This window comes from Phoxinus phoxinus (assembly GCF_949152265.1).
Source record: "Phoxinus phoxinus genome assembly, chromosome: 24".
NCBI lineage: Eukaryota > Metazoa > Chordata > Actinopteri > Cypriniformes > Leuciscidae > Phoxinus > Phoxinus phoxinus.
The window spans coordinates 6,961,603-6,975,946 of NC_136899.1; positions in this window are offsets into that span (position 1 = coordinate 6,961,603).

Here is a 14,344-nt window from a genome sequence, read left to right on the forward strand (position 1 = left end):
GAGAGAGAGAGAGAGAGAGAGAGAGAGAGGGGGTGGAAACATTGTAGCCTACAGGCTACTTAAAGAGACAAAATGTGAAGTAGGCTATAATCTATCAGAAATTCCTGATATGCAAGATGAATATACTAGCCTAGCACTTGTTTGTCACAATATATCCATGGGGTTATTTAAGTTAATACTGCATGCTGGCCCACACAAATAAGTGGATTAAGCAGATAAATTCTCATATTTTTTTTTTACAGTGAGTGTTAGCATTGCTGTCTGCCTGTTTGGCAGAAGTTCTGGGACAGCTGTTTAAACTGACTGTGCCCAGCTGTAGCTGTACTAACATAACACTAGGGCTCCGTCTGAGCCAAACTGCATTTTCCACCATGACGGATAGCATGATCTGCTTTTAACCTTAATAAAATAGCTCTGCCTCACCCTGGGCCGTCACTCTCTCCGTGCACGCTAAAGGCTACACACTGACAGCAGGCTATTCCTCTTAAATACAGTGTGTTTTATGATTTCTTCTGCTTTATCTATGGTGATAAATGTTCACGGTTGGATCATAAGATCTGTTTTTTTTCTCCAGCATTGTCCTCAGGTTGAACTCATGGAGTAGCAAAGTCATAGGCCATGGATGCACATTCGTTATCTATCTTTTAATAAATTACACAGATTTTTTTTAACAGAAAATTTTAATATCACAGAAGGACAATGCATATACATGCAAGGCTGGCAACTTTTCAGTTTAGCTTGGAGTGAAAATTATGGAGTAGAGTGTCACTAAACTTAAAGTTTAGTGACTACACAATGTTTACATGGTACAATGACTACTGTACATCCTCCGTTTTTGAGTGCAACACCCACATCTGAAAATCCAATCAATAACCAATACACAGAAAGTTCCCACTCTAAATTTTTTTTTCTTTTTTGATAGAAAAATGTGCATACAACCAGTGTTGGGGGAAATGAATTACAAGTAACTTGAGTTACTTAATCAGATCTTTTAACATTTACAACAAAATATCTGAGTTACTTTTTCAAATAAGTAACGCAAGTTACTTTGTCTTCCCATTTATTGACTGACAGCTCTCCTGTCCTCATGTTGAGACAAATCAAAGTGCAGAGGTGTGTGTGTGTGTGTGTGTGTGTGTGTGTGTGTGTGTGTGTGTGTGTGTGTGTGTGTGTGTGTGTGTGTGTGTGTGTGTGTGTGTGTGTGTGTGTGTGTGTGTGTGTGTTTATTGTAGTTCTAGACTAAAAGTGAGCATTTACTCATCTCACTTGCACAAAAAAATATTCAATATTCCTCAAAATGAATAAAATCAGTGAAATGCAGAATCAGAATACTATGCAAACCTCCAAATAACTAAATATGTTAAATAAAACATAATTGTTATGCATTTAATCTCACTTTATTGACCAATGTACTTGCTTCTGACCTTCGATGATTCAGTTAAATAAGCAAAAATGACTGTAGATAGATAGAAAGGTTTGCTGGTTTGCTTTCCTCTACTGTACACATGTCCTTCAGCCTGAGGATTATTATTTCACTTTTGGTGTGAAAGGGTCTTTACATTTGCCCAAAAATATAACTTTTGTGTTATAAAAAAACAAGCCCAGCCCAGGTGGGGGAAAAAAGTAACGCAAAAATAACGTAACGCATTACTTTTCTAAAAAAGTAACTAAGTAATGCAATTAGTTACTTTTTAAGGGAGTAACACAATATTGTAATGCATTACTTTTAAAAGTAACTTTCCCCAACACTGATTAACAACAAAGAGGAAAAGATCTGTCACTTCGGATTCATTGCGACTTTAAAGTGAATATGAAATCAAAATTGACCCTATTTACTTTCATAATGCACGTTAATGGTCTTATTGTGAACAATGCATCTATGCAGAAGGTCATACAGGCTAGGTTGTTAACCTCTAGTCAAATAGGTATTGTTTCAGAAAACTAGCATTTAGTCTGGCTCCATTCTGGTACGTAATGCTCAATTTCCCCGTCCAATCATTCATTTCATGCCAACTTTGAATACTTATTTTACTTTTACTTTATTTATATGCCACATAGAAGTAAAACATTATATCTTCAAAAAGTAATGGAAACATTTTCTCATCCTTTTAAAAGTTGATAAAGGTATTTACTTTAGCTATTTCGCATTGTTTTCCCCCCCACCTGCTGTCTGTGAGCCTATCTAACCTGCTGCGACTCCCAACCCACCCGTTGAGGAAAAGTTTATTAAAATGTGCTGTTTTGCAAATTTCCTTCCACTGTTTCTCTCTTTCCATATCTCCCTTGGGTAGTTTTGAGTCCTTGCAATGATAACACAGAATTTCCACATCCTGTGAATGTTTTTACACATTCTGAAATGATTGGGGGGGAAAACTGTGTTTGCACAGACATTGGCACCTGATCTCGTTTTAATTAAAATTGCACATCACTGTTTGCCCATCTAAAGCACAGACTCTGAGCTGATTGGAAGGGGATGGACTGGCAATGAAGGAAGAGACTTTGCTCAGTGGTCCTGAAACATGTCTGGAAAACCTGAGATAATTTCAGAGCAGAAAGATGGTGGCTTCTGCAAAGGGAAGAGACTGGTTGTTCAAGCATGAGTGTAACAGCGGGAAACCAAATCACTTTGGACAATGAAGGATGTCCTGAAAACATTTGATAACACAGCTCAAACAGATTTTTCCTGGGTGGCTCATGTTGTTTCCAATCCGCCTGCTGAATCTTGTTTGGTTGGATCAGTTAAGGGTGAGGACATGTGATAAGTCTCCTGTAAGGATGAAACTAGAAGGGGAAGTTGCAATCACCGCAGCGTATTGGTGGTTTGATTCAGTTGTAGCAGTGCCAGCCTTCCGGCACGAATTTGATTCCTATCTGAAACAGCAAGCACATTAAAATCTTTGGAAGCAACCTGTCGAACAGTCAGTCAAAATGTTTCTTTCAGTTAAATAAAACAATGATGTTTTCTGCTTTTTTGGCCTCTTTTGAGAGGATGATGTGCTATTGTACATATTGTACAAAGGCAGTATTTTTAACAACCTAGGCTCATTAGGAAAAACAGCCCTCTACTTAAATTTTTTGCAAAACTCCCAAAAAATTACATTTAGGCCTATAGATACAATTCCCTTCAGTTTCCAGCTAAAACATATTAGTTGTAGTAAAACACCACTAGTTTTTATTAGGGGCTGTATATCGATTAATAAACACTTATTTTTGTGCAGCTCCCTGCATAATATGACCTCAAAACCATACAAATGGACCATAATGCGTGATTTGTAAAGTAATGACATTTGCATCACATAACCAGCTCCATATGTCTGGCTTATCTGACACGGTAAACTTACACAATACATATGTATTGGTCCTGGTCAATACATGTTGACAGGCAGGTAGGACATTGTATCATTGCATTCAGACCGAATGCAATGATTGGACAAACATTTAGTGGTCTTGTGCCTTCCACAGACTATATATATACATATAAATACATTTAGACCACCTAACTTAATGATTGCTAGATGTGAAGGGACATTCAACCAGCATAACAAAAAATGTTTCTGGAACAAATCACCTACCGTGCCTTTAAATACTAATCTAAAATGGCATGGTTGCTTCCGCAAATGCATTTTATATCTCACGTTTGATGTTTGATGTTTGATTTAGTTAACAAAACAAAATCCATTTAGTGCATGTGCTAATCGCTCGCCCACCAATTTAAAATGCAGATTTACAGCAAAATTACAATACTTGCTAAACAATATTAAACACAATGCATGAGGTAACACGTCAATAAATGGTTGAAATGGATGAGCTATGTAACAGATGCACTGTAGCCTACATAAACACACTAAAGCCGGACTCTACAGGAGTTGCAGGCCAGTTTATGGCCGATTTACCCCTCCTGACATTCAGAGAAAAAAATCGTGTCCAGGGCATCAGTCAGTTTCCGATGTTGTTCAGCCCAGATTATATGGTAATGTGAGGCATTTACAGATCAAACCTAAAACCTCCCGCTCTGTCCGTGGACAAATCAGGGACAATATCAAACATGTTCCTTTAGTCTACAAGGAGACGGAAGTGACAGAACTTTTGAAATGGGGACCGCAAAACAACAAGCAGCTGTACGGGTCTGGTGGACAATATAGGAGAGGAACGGCTGGTCGAAATGTGGCTTTATGATGTCTCCTCAAAAGACTTCCTTCTTTACTTTTTTCTCACTACAAAGAATACGTATTGATACAGAAAGTTGGCGCGACACAGTATCCATTTTGTTTACATTTTTATTCCCCGTGAGATCACGTGAGGTGCTAAATCTGGCATGATAATCTTAAATATTACAGTCTGTGATGCTCCATGATTTCAAAATCTTGTAGTGTGTGCAGGTTTGAGATTTAAAAGAAGAAAATATTTGCGTGATGCAACCAGTTTCACAATCGGCTTAAGTCGCCTCCGGAGGTGAACCTAGAAATCCGTTCAAACCAAAGAAGACTGTTTTTATGAAATCACACTCTCATACAAGTGTATTTCAAAATGTGTGGATGTGTGTGTGTGTCTCACTTCTCTTGCCAGTTGCTGTCGGAATTCGTGTGCCTATGGGGAAATCCTAAGTGCTGACAGCAGGACTGAACCTGTCACCTGCCTGACCATCGTGTGTGGCTCTCCATCAGCGTCAGGCCTGCGGGCAGTACCGCCTGCCAATCTGCCCACTGTCGCGCTGGCCTATTCAAACATAAAACCCTTCTGAGAAATTAATATGTGATGCTCTGGCTGAAGATCGATTCCAGCTGGATCAATATGGAAGTGCCTTGATATTTTACTCTCGTAGTGAGGCGCACATTAGACAACAGCAGTTTGTTGAAATCTGCGTTTTACTGAACATTGATTATGACTGCAATCTCTTTCCAACTGACAAATAGGTTGATAAATAAGAACGAGAAAAAACATTAGTTGGCTTTGTAAGCTAAACAAAAGGCCTGTTACAGATGTAAGGCACGTTGCATTCTTTATTATCCTATAGCAACTGTTTAATTTAGAAGTGAAAAGAAAGAATTTAGCCCTTAAGATAGTGATAAGATCATTTGATTTTGGGAAAAAATAATAATTTGATTTATTATCTTACATTAATGACAAAAAAATAAATAGATATTAATAAGAATAATACAAAAAGTGAAAGTTTAGAGGGCTTCTTACCCTAAACAGGAGGCCGTATTAGCCCATGTAGTGGGGTTAGGCCTCTTTGAATATTTGTGCTATGACAACTAATTTAACAAATGTTTTATTTATTTTATTTTAATTTATTTTAACACATTGGTTAATGAATCATCATCCTGCAGACAAAAGAAAGATCAGTAGAGTTTTCCCCCCAAAGTGTTGCTTCATGTTTAGAAGGTATTTACAGAAGAGATCTCCCCCACTGGGTTCTAATCAGCATGGAAGGACGACACACTGACACTGCCGAGCACAAAAAAGTCAGTTCCACAGCATCATACGTGACTCTCAGAACAACTGATATGTGTTCTGAGCCTGATTCTATTCTATTCTATTCTATTCTATTCTATTCTATTCTATTCTATTCTATTCTATTCTATTCTATTCTATTCTATTCTATTCTATTCTCGTGTTTTAAGCATATATAATATAATCATTATGCTTAAAACAAGAAATAATTTGCCAGTGTGGTGAGAAAATAAACTTGATGTAAGATTGTCTCTGAAAACAAGTCTTGTTATCTAAGGCAATTTAGCTTCTCAAGTAAATGCTTTAATGATGTTAAAAATTTGTGGTAAAATACTGATTAAGATTTAGTTTTTCAGTGTAAAAACCTGATTACCCAGAAGGGAGTAAAAAAAAAAAGAGCACACACACAGTAAGAGCAGTGTTGTGGAGTGCCAATTAAGCATCAGATCATTTTGTGGTGTTTGGTCTACGGTTTGCCAGCATGAGGTGAAATCTGTGCATCTATTTTTACCTCCAAAGGCTTGCATCCTACTGTGTTCATACTGGACACTATCAGAACATCACCAATTAACAGGCAGGTGCTAATAAGGTAGACACAAGCCAGATGGAGCAGAAGATGAAAAAAAAAGACAGGCTGCAAGACGTTGCTTGTTCTTTTCATGATCAGAAATCAAAATATATTCCTACATGCACATTTAAGTGTAACTGGAGGAAATCGTTGCACAGCACATCTCACAAGGAATCTTCAACTGAGAGGAAATTATTTATATATTTCTTTTAACCTTTTTTTTTCTCCTTGTCTGAATTTGGATGTGTATTATTCATGCTGTACTCTACTCACATACACTGGACAGACATCGAGGCATTCAAGATGAATCTACAGGATAGGTGTCATGAAGCATGATTAGGTATATTTAATGTTTACAAGGTTTAATGTACTAAGTTCATTAACATTTGTGAAACAAAGCACAATAATCGTTAAAAAAGAAGGAATTAATTATTTTAACCATAATAGCTTAAAGGGATAGTTCACTTTCAAATTTAAATTCTGTCATCATTTACTCACCCTCAAGTTGTTTCAAACCTGTATTAATTTATTTATTCTGCTGAACACAAAGAAAGATATTTTGAAGAATGTCAGTAACCAAACAGTAGTCTGTACCCATTGACTTCCATAGTATTTTTTTTTCCTACTATGGAAGTCAATGGGTACAGACTACTGTTTGGTTACTGACATTCTTCAAAATATCTTTCTTTGTGTTCAGCAGAATAAATAAATTAATACAGGTTTGAAACAACTTGAGGGTGAGTAAATGATGACAGAATTTTAATTTTAAAGTGAACTATCCCTTTAAAGACATTTGGTGAAATGCAAAGTTATTCCAACTATGAGGTCCATTTATAAAAGCCTTATATGAATCTCTGGTTATGTCTGGCACCATGCACTATACCAGACCATAGAGAAAGCCAAACCTCTCTCAAGGAAAGACTGAAATTAAACTCCTTGAAATTGCTCTCCACAAACCTGACCTTGAAGTTTGGATAAACAGAATCAGTGACCCTCAGATGGCTTTGCAAAGAACACGACTCTCTTGAGTGAACGGCAGCTGAGAGGGTTCTTATGAGACGGTTCCTTATATCAGACTAAATACAGACCTGGGCCCACTCGCTAAACAGAACGCCATATTTCATAAGCAGCCAGACTGAGCCTGTGAAGAAAACGTGAAGAAATAAAAGGAATCCATTTGGTACATTAGCAGGAGGTATAATTGGTAAAATCTGTTTATGTAATTGCACATATTGATTTTGGCTGTGATGATCAAAGTTAAAATTAAATTAAAGCAATGATGAAACATTGGGAATTTATATTTTTGAAACCCATCTCCAGTGTAGCGAGCAATGAAACAGATAGATAGATATGGAGGATGGATGGATGGATGGATGGATGGATGGATGGATGGATGGATGGATGGATGGATGGATGGATGGATGGATGGATGGATGGATGGATGGATGGATGGATGGATGGATGGATGGATGGATGGATAGATAGATAGATAGATAGATAGATAGATAGATAGATAGATAGATAGATAGATAGATAGATAGATAGATAGATAGATAGATAGATAGATAGATAGATAGATAGATAGATAGATAGATGGTTTATTTACACACTCCCAATCACCGTTGCAGATCTGAACAAGAACACGTTAGCTTTCTTATTCTCTGTGGTCTGTGGAATTTCCCACATGTATCTCTGACTCCGAGATTCTGCTCCAGGTGTTGGGATATCAGCAAACACTCCTGGGTATCTCCGTTCTTGGCCGCTGAGTTGTTTGTGTAAGCTGTGTCTTTGTGAGGTGGAAGACTCCCAAGGCGTTTAATCTTCCCAATACCACACGCTCTTAAATAAATCACAAGTGTGAGTGATTGGGCGTTGGACACAGTGGACGTTCGACAGGACTGTTCCTGACAGAAATCACTATTTACCTCAGGTATGCAAGGCATGTTCAAGGTTCCTACAAACCACTGAAATATTAACACTGCCCACCTGCACTTTTTCTCCTCGCTGTGAATTATACAAGACGGTCGCAAAGTTCTAGACATTTGCTATGCTAGCTAACTTACAGCTACCTCTCAGCACATTCCTTCTCTCATTTCTATCTATCTATCTATCTATCTATCTATCTATCTATCTATCTATCTATCTATCTATCTATCTATCTATCTATCTATCTATCTATCTATCTATCTATCCACAACACACTCTCAGAGGCAACACTGACTAACAGTCAGAGTCAGATAGATAGATAGATATATAGATAGATAGATAGATACAGTAGATAGATAGATACAGTAGATAGATACAGTAGATAGATAGATAGATAGATAGATAGATAGATAGATAGATAGATAGATAGATAGATAGATAGATAGATAGATAGATAGATAGATAGATAGATAGATAGATAGATAGATAGATAGATAGATATTATCTGAACTTTGCTTGTTTGGAATTGTGAATCTTAGAACATTCTATCGATAAAAACCATATTAAACTTGGCAGTAAAGTTGCTGGCTGTTAATGTTTTGCTGCGGCGTACGACACAGCTGGTGAAATTTAGCCTGGGGGAGCGAGTGATGGCCCTACACAACCCTCAACTGATGGCTGTGGGCATGTGCCCGCAGGGCACCAGAGTGAGTGGTCACAGTGAGGACAAATAGACTGCTGAACCGCACAGACACGGGCCTTTGTCTAAAACAAAAAGAGGGCAGTATCTCTATTTTCACCCATATAACTAACACAAACGCCCCTATGAATGTGCTTTAGCTTCATTGGTGTTGGCTTTGTTCTCTAAGTGAGCCTTTCATTTACCATATTATTCCATTAAATCAAACAAGCACACAGTATTTTGAAAGTTACCGCTGAATAGCCTCCAGAAGTCTTAAATAATTGCAGTCCTAATTGGTGCCTTGTGTCACCACTGAAATTTGAAAACAAGCCAGTGGCGCCATCACAATTTTTTCTCCCCATCTTTATAGCATGGGTAGAATCCATTCTCCCATTTTTTTTTTCCTTGGGAAAAGTAGAGGGAAAACATTTGTGATGATAGAATTATCCAGTGAGGTATGGGGACACAGGCAGGATGGTGGAGAGCACAGCATGTCGTTCCGTAACACCCTGCTGCATTCAGCTAATAAGCCCTAAATAATATCCTGTGACCAGCTTGGCTCTTTATCACTGGGATTTGCCCTGTGTAATAAAGTCAAATTAAGCTGGATCAACCATTTTAAACTGCCTTCACAGTGCACACTCAATGAGTCTCTGGACACAATGGACTGTGCCGGTTGTTAGCTGGCTGTTCATAAACCATTGGGAATTATGCACACACAAGCATTTCCACTGACATCATACAGCCGCTCTCAAATGAATGCAGATGGTTCCTATTTCAGAATTTTTTTCTCCCAATTAATGTGACATTGCTCTGGATATTTGGTGTTGTAAGGGAATACACAATGCACAAGTGTTATGTATTGATAAAAAGTCTTGTTCTCTTGATGTTCTGTTATGTAGTCAAAGTATTTAAAGGGACAGTTCACAGAAATTGCAGGTCTAAAACAACATAAGACTACATTGGGTACATTAGGGTACATATTTTGTCTCAATGTCTCATATTTTGCAGAAAAACAAAAATGAATCACCAGGAGGGTGAGTAGGCTAAATTATGACAAAACTTTTTTTTTTTCTTTTAACTGAGTGAGCGTGAACGTTTCCTCTTTACTTTTATTCCTCTCTTGTGTGTTCATTTTAACATAAGGATCATTCATTTTCAGTGTTCATTTTTTACTAAACATTCATTCATTCATTCGGACTGTTGGTGTGTTGGTGGGAATCTCAAGTGAGCAGACTGACTGAGAACGTAGATAAAAGATGCTGACATATATAATAATCTAAAAATCATCCTTCATAAGAATTTCCTTGTTATATTTTTGATGACTATGCACTTGTATCTTCATAAAATTACATGAATTGGTTAAAAAGAGGAAGACGAGAGGAATAGGAGGAAACTTGCATAACTCTTCCCTCCAGAATTCATGCAAACCAAATGAGACGTAATAATGTAACATGATAGATTACGCACATCGGTCACCATTCTTTGCATAATTTAAACCACATAATGATCTATATTTAACTGTTCAGAATCTCCTCTCAGAGTCTATAAATACAGTGGGAAGCTACAGCGACGCTGACATTTGTATGGCCACACTAATGACCAAATGAAGAAAATGTAATACTTTTGCTAAAAAAGGCTGAACTAAAGTTTCCTACAATAGAAGCGCATTAGATGATGAAAACCACTCCCATCTTTCTTATCATGTAATACGTTGATGAACTAAATACTTTCAAAGGACAACGTGCAGGTTTAGAAAGAAAGAAAGAATAAGAGAGACACAAAAAAACCTTTTCAACTTAAACCCATTTAGTCATTGTTGTAGACACTGGCAAACACAAGAGTGGCAGACTTTCAACGTTCAGGTATAATGGGCTCTCTGAGTTACTTTTGTCAGGGTTGTTTCATTCGCCGTCAGAAACATGCTTGAATTATTGTATTGATTTGTTTAGGCGTCAGGCAGGCTGAAGTGTAAGATCTTGACCCAGTCCGTCCATGCATTGTACCAGGTTTCTTTATCCGTGGCATTACAACTGGCAGCAGTTTCACGTTCAGCTCTGCCGTTGGCCACGAATGAGACATCACACTTCAGTTACGTCCAGCACTATCTATATAAAGGGGGTAGAATCCAGTTGGTAACAGAAAGGGTTTGTAAAAAGGCTTTTTCAGGGCATCTAAACCTGGCTTCCCTCCGTTGCCCAAGGTCCCAGTGCTCTTGAAGGTGACTAATTTCATTTCCCTGATTTAAATGACCTTTGGCAGAGATGTTTTGACTGTAATGATTTCCTGTCCCTTCTGCTCAGCCAGTAGAGCGTTCTGAGTGGACAGGAGTTCTGCTTTATGTCCTGGTGGCTCAGATAAAATGTGTAATGAGTTGTGCAGAGATGTTCGCGCGACAGAGGTAGTGACTGCCAGGTTTGGCACTTCAACCCACAGTCTCAACTACCATTCACCTCCTCAATCTCAATTTACACTTTGATGCGGCAGAGGGCCTGGCAAAATATGTTTGGGTTGCTTTATGTCCTACTGGTGGAGTTTAGTGATCGACGACAGCTAAGTTAATACTAAGTTCTGTCTTGAAAACGCTTAACCACTCCCCTTAAACCGTTAGTCTGCTATGAGCGAGAGATGGAGAGGAGGAGCGCTAGAGTAAAACCCTGCCCTCTGTTCAATATTCCCTTTCACTTGGAAATACGTCACAACACTGGAGAAAAGTCGTTTGCAACTTCCGGTTCACGTGGACTTTTACATTGTCATATCCATTACCATGCCGAACCCTTCAAGGGTTGTCATGACAGAAATGTTTTCAGATGTGTTTTCAGGCTCTGCTTTTTTGCCAAGGGGATTTTCTTTTGCTTAAAAAAACAACAACTAAATTTGATCAGTAAAGTTGCACCTGCACTAATATCAAAACATCTCCAGGAATTCAGGAAACAAAACATCTCCTATCTACATTTAGCTTCTCAAGGCACTTTACATAAAAAGACAGAAAATATACACGTTTCTGGAATATTTTACAATAGAAATATTTACAATACAATACAAATTTTGAGTACTATATATATATAAATACACACACACACACACACACTGTAAAATACAAGTAAAAAAATACGATCGGTTTCCAGGCCACAGACTGGAGGACGGAGGAGCGAGGAAATGAGGAAGCATCAGAAATGGAAGCTTTAGCGTAAGTTCTGCTGGGAAGACTCAATTGTTGCGTCATTGATTATCTTCTCATCTATCCAATCACGTTTTAATACTAGAAGTATAAAAGACCCGTACTTACACTTGTCTGAGTTCGCAGATGCTGACGCTTCACTCACCTCCATCCACCCCTCCACCACCAAGATGATTTCTTCCCTCCATCAAGAGATGGGTTCCTCCGTCCATCCTTCCTATCACCATAGGATTTCCCCTTCAACCTCCCCACCACCACCAGGATGGTCCCTTCCAATACCGCATTGGGGGTCGGCTGCGCCCCCGCCATCTTCAGGCGGGAAATCCGTACCCTCGGATTGCGAGTTACGGACGGGGCCTACGCCAAAGAACTTATTGCATGTGGCTTGCTGGGCTGTTAATAAATGTATAATTATTGAGTATCTATTCTCCCGAGTCTTTCTGGTAGAACTAAGTTTTTTTTTTCCTTTGTTTCCATTGCTACCTTTTTTGTCTCCATAGTTACCCTTGTTTGTTAGCGATTGACTACACTCACCTGTTCCTTGTTAGTTCTTGTTATCCTGTGTATACACATGTGTTCCAGTAGTCTGTTGTTGGTTGTAGTCTTTACATCCCCCTTGTAAAGCAGTTGCGTTTGTCTTCTGCCTTGTTTGGGTTTGGGTTTTTTTGTTGTTGAGTTTTTGGGATTTTTGCCTCATTTTGATTTTCTGTGTTGTGTGTTTGTTAATAAAAACTGCTGCACTTAGATCCTCGCCTCACCTCTTTCTTGCACATTCGCAACACACTGGATGTTTTACACAATTTAAGCTAGTTCAGGCTATTTTTGGGTCAACTCTGCAAACATCTGTAGGGCACAGAACTTTCCAGTGCTTTCCGCATGACACAGATGTCCTTCAGAATTCTGCATAAAGGCACAAGAAGAGACGGAAAGTTTATGATTTATAAAATGTGAACAAGGAGGGAAAATATGGATAAATTGTTGAGTCGTTTGAAAATGTATTCATATCCCGCTCTCCCATAGCACACAAATTTTTCATTTTGTGCGGAAATGACTCTGTAGTAGACTTTTGATTTTTTTGACAATATTGAACATTAAAGTTATGGCAAAGTCGTCCCCTGTAGCCAAGCTTTTCTCATAACGCATGAACACGTCAATGCAAAATTAGCATTTTGCAGTACCTGATAGACAAATGGGTTGGCCAAGCTCTCTGGGGGCACTGCTCTCTGGAGAGGAGAGAAATATTTGATGTCAGGTTGCTAGGGCTCTTTACGTGTGTATTAATACAGGCAGTATGAAATATGAACACACATTTTAATATGGTTAACATTGAGTTCTCCATACTGCCTTGTGCTGTCTTGGAAGCATGACCCGGGGAAAGAGTGGCTCTTTAACGTATGAAAATGCACTCTTTAAGTGCTTTGTTCCACTCTATAACAGGGAGGGGAATCCGGAGGCAGTGAGCAGCCTGGAAGCCCTGGGAATATCATCTTTAACAAAGAGTCTGTCTTAGACAGGCGCCCAGCAACCAAAGAGCTCATCTCAACATTTCAAAAGTGTTCCATCACGTTTCATATCCAGTGGCTGCTCTCGGAGTGTGGAGCTGAATTCAGAAGTCACATTTCTTTGTTTTCTCTTTTTTAACCTGTTACGAAAAGCCACAGAAGTAACTCCAGTGTTAGTAGCCTACAGTTAAAAGCTTCCATAATATCATTCTCACTTCTTTTTGAATTAAAAGCCCAAGTGTCATGCCCGTTCAAACATGCTCCCTTGGGTTTTTGATCCAAGTGGGAATTGTAATGTAACCTCCAAACTAACTTATTAACTAAAGATTGTTTACTTGAAACAATTATGTGAAAAAAACAATATTTATATTTTCTTTTAGTACATATATTAATATCAAAATGTCAAAGTTGATCTTCTTCATACAGCATAAATTAATGCTGATAACTGGATGTCAAGTTCAAATGGGATTTTGATTTGGTTTGTTAGTTTGTTTTTGGATTATATATAAAAAAATAAAAAAAACTGTTTTTGAACCTATATCTATACAAAATCTTTACTTTATTTTTGTGTCATGTCTTGTAAATTAAGTGAACCAGGACTTTGACATGCGGCCCAATCTAAATTAAATTAAATTAAATAAAAAAATACTGTGTGTTTGACAGACACTTGAAAAGACATTGCCGCTTTTCGGTTCAGGTGAGCTGTTTAGGCCATAGTGCTGACTCAGTAGCCCCGGAGGCTAGAAAGAGACTGGACCATATAAAGCTCTTCTGCTTTCATGGGATATAATCACACCTGCTTCCCACGGTAGCCTACTGTCTTCCCGTCATAAAGCTGCATTTAGGAAAGAACAGATGAGCTGTTGGACTGCTTGAACACTTCCTCTGTAAGCACATCGAGCTGCTCGGATGAGTCGCTGTCACAGAGAACAGAACAATTCCCCTTGGTTAAAATCATATTGTGGGAAAAATATTTAATCGCCTTTTTTCCTAAATGTTATTTGCTTTTCAGAAATAGATATACATTTCAG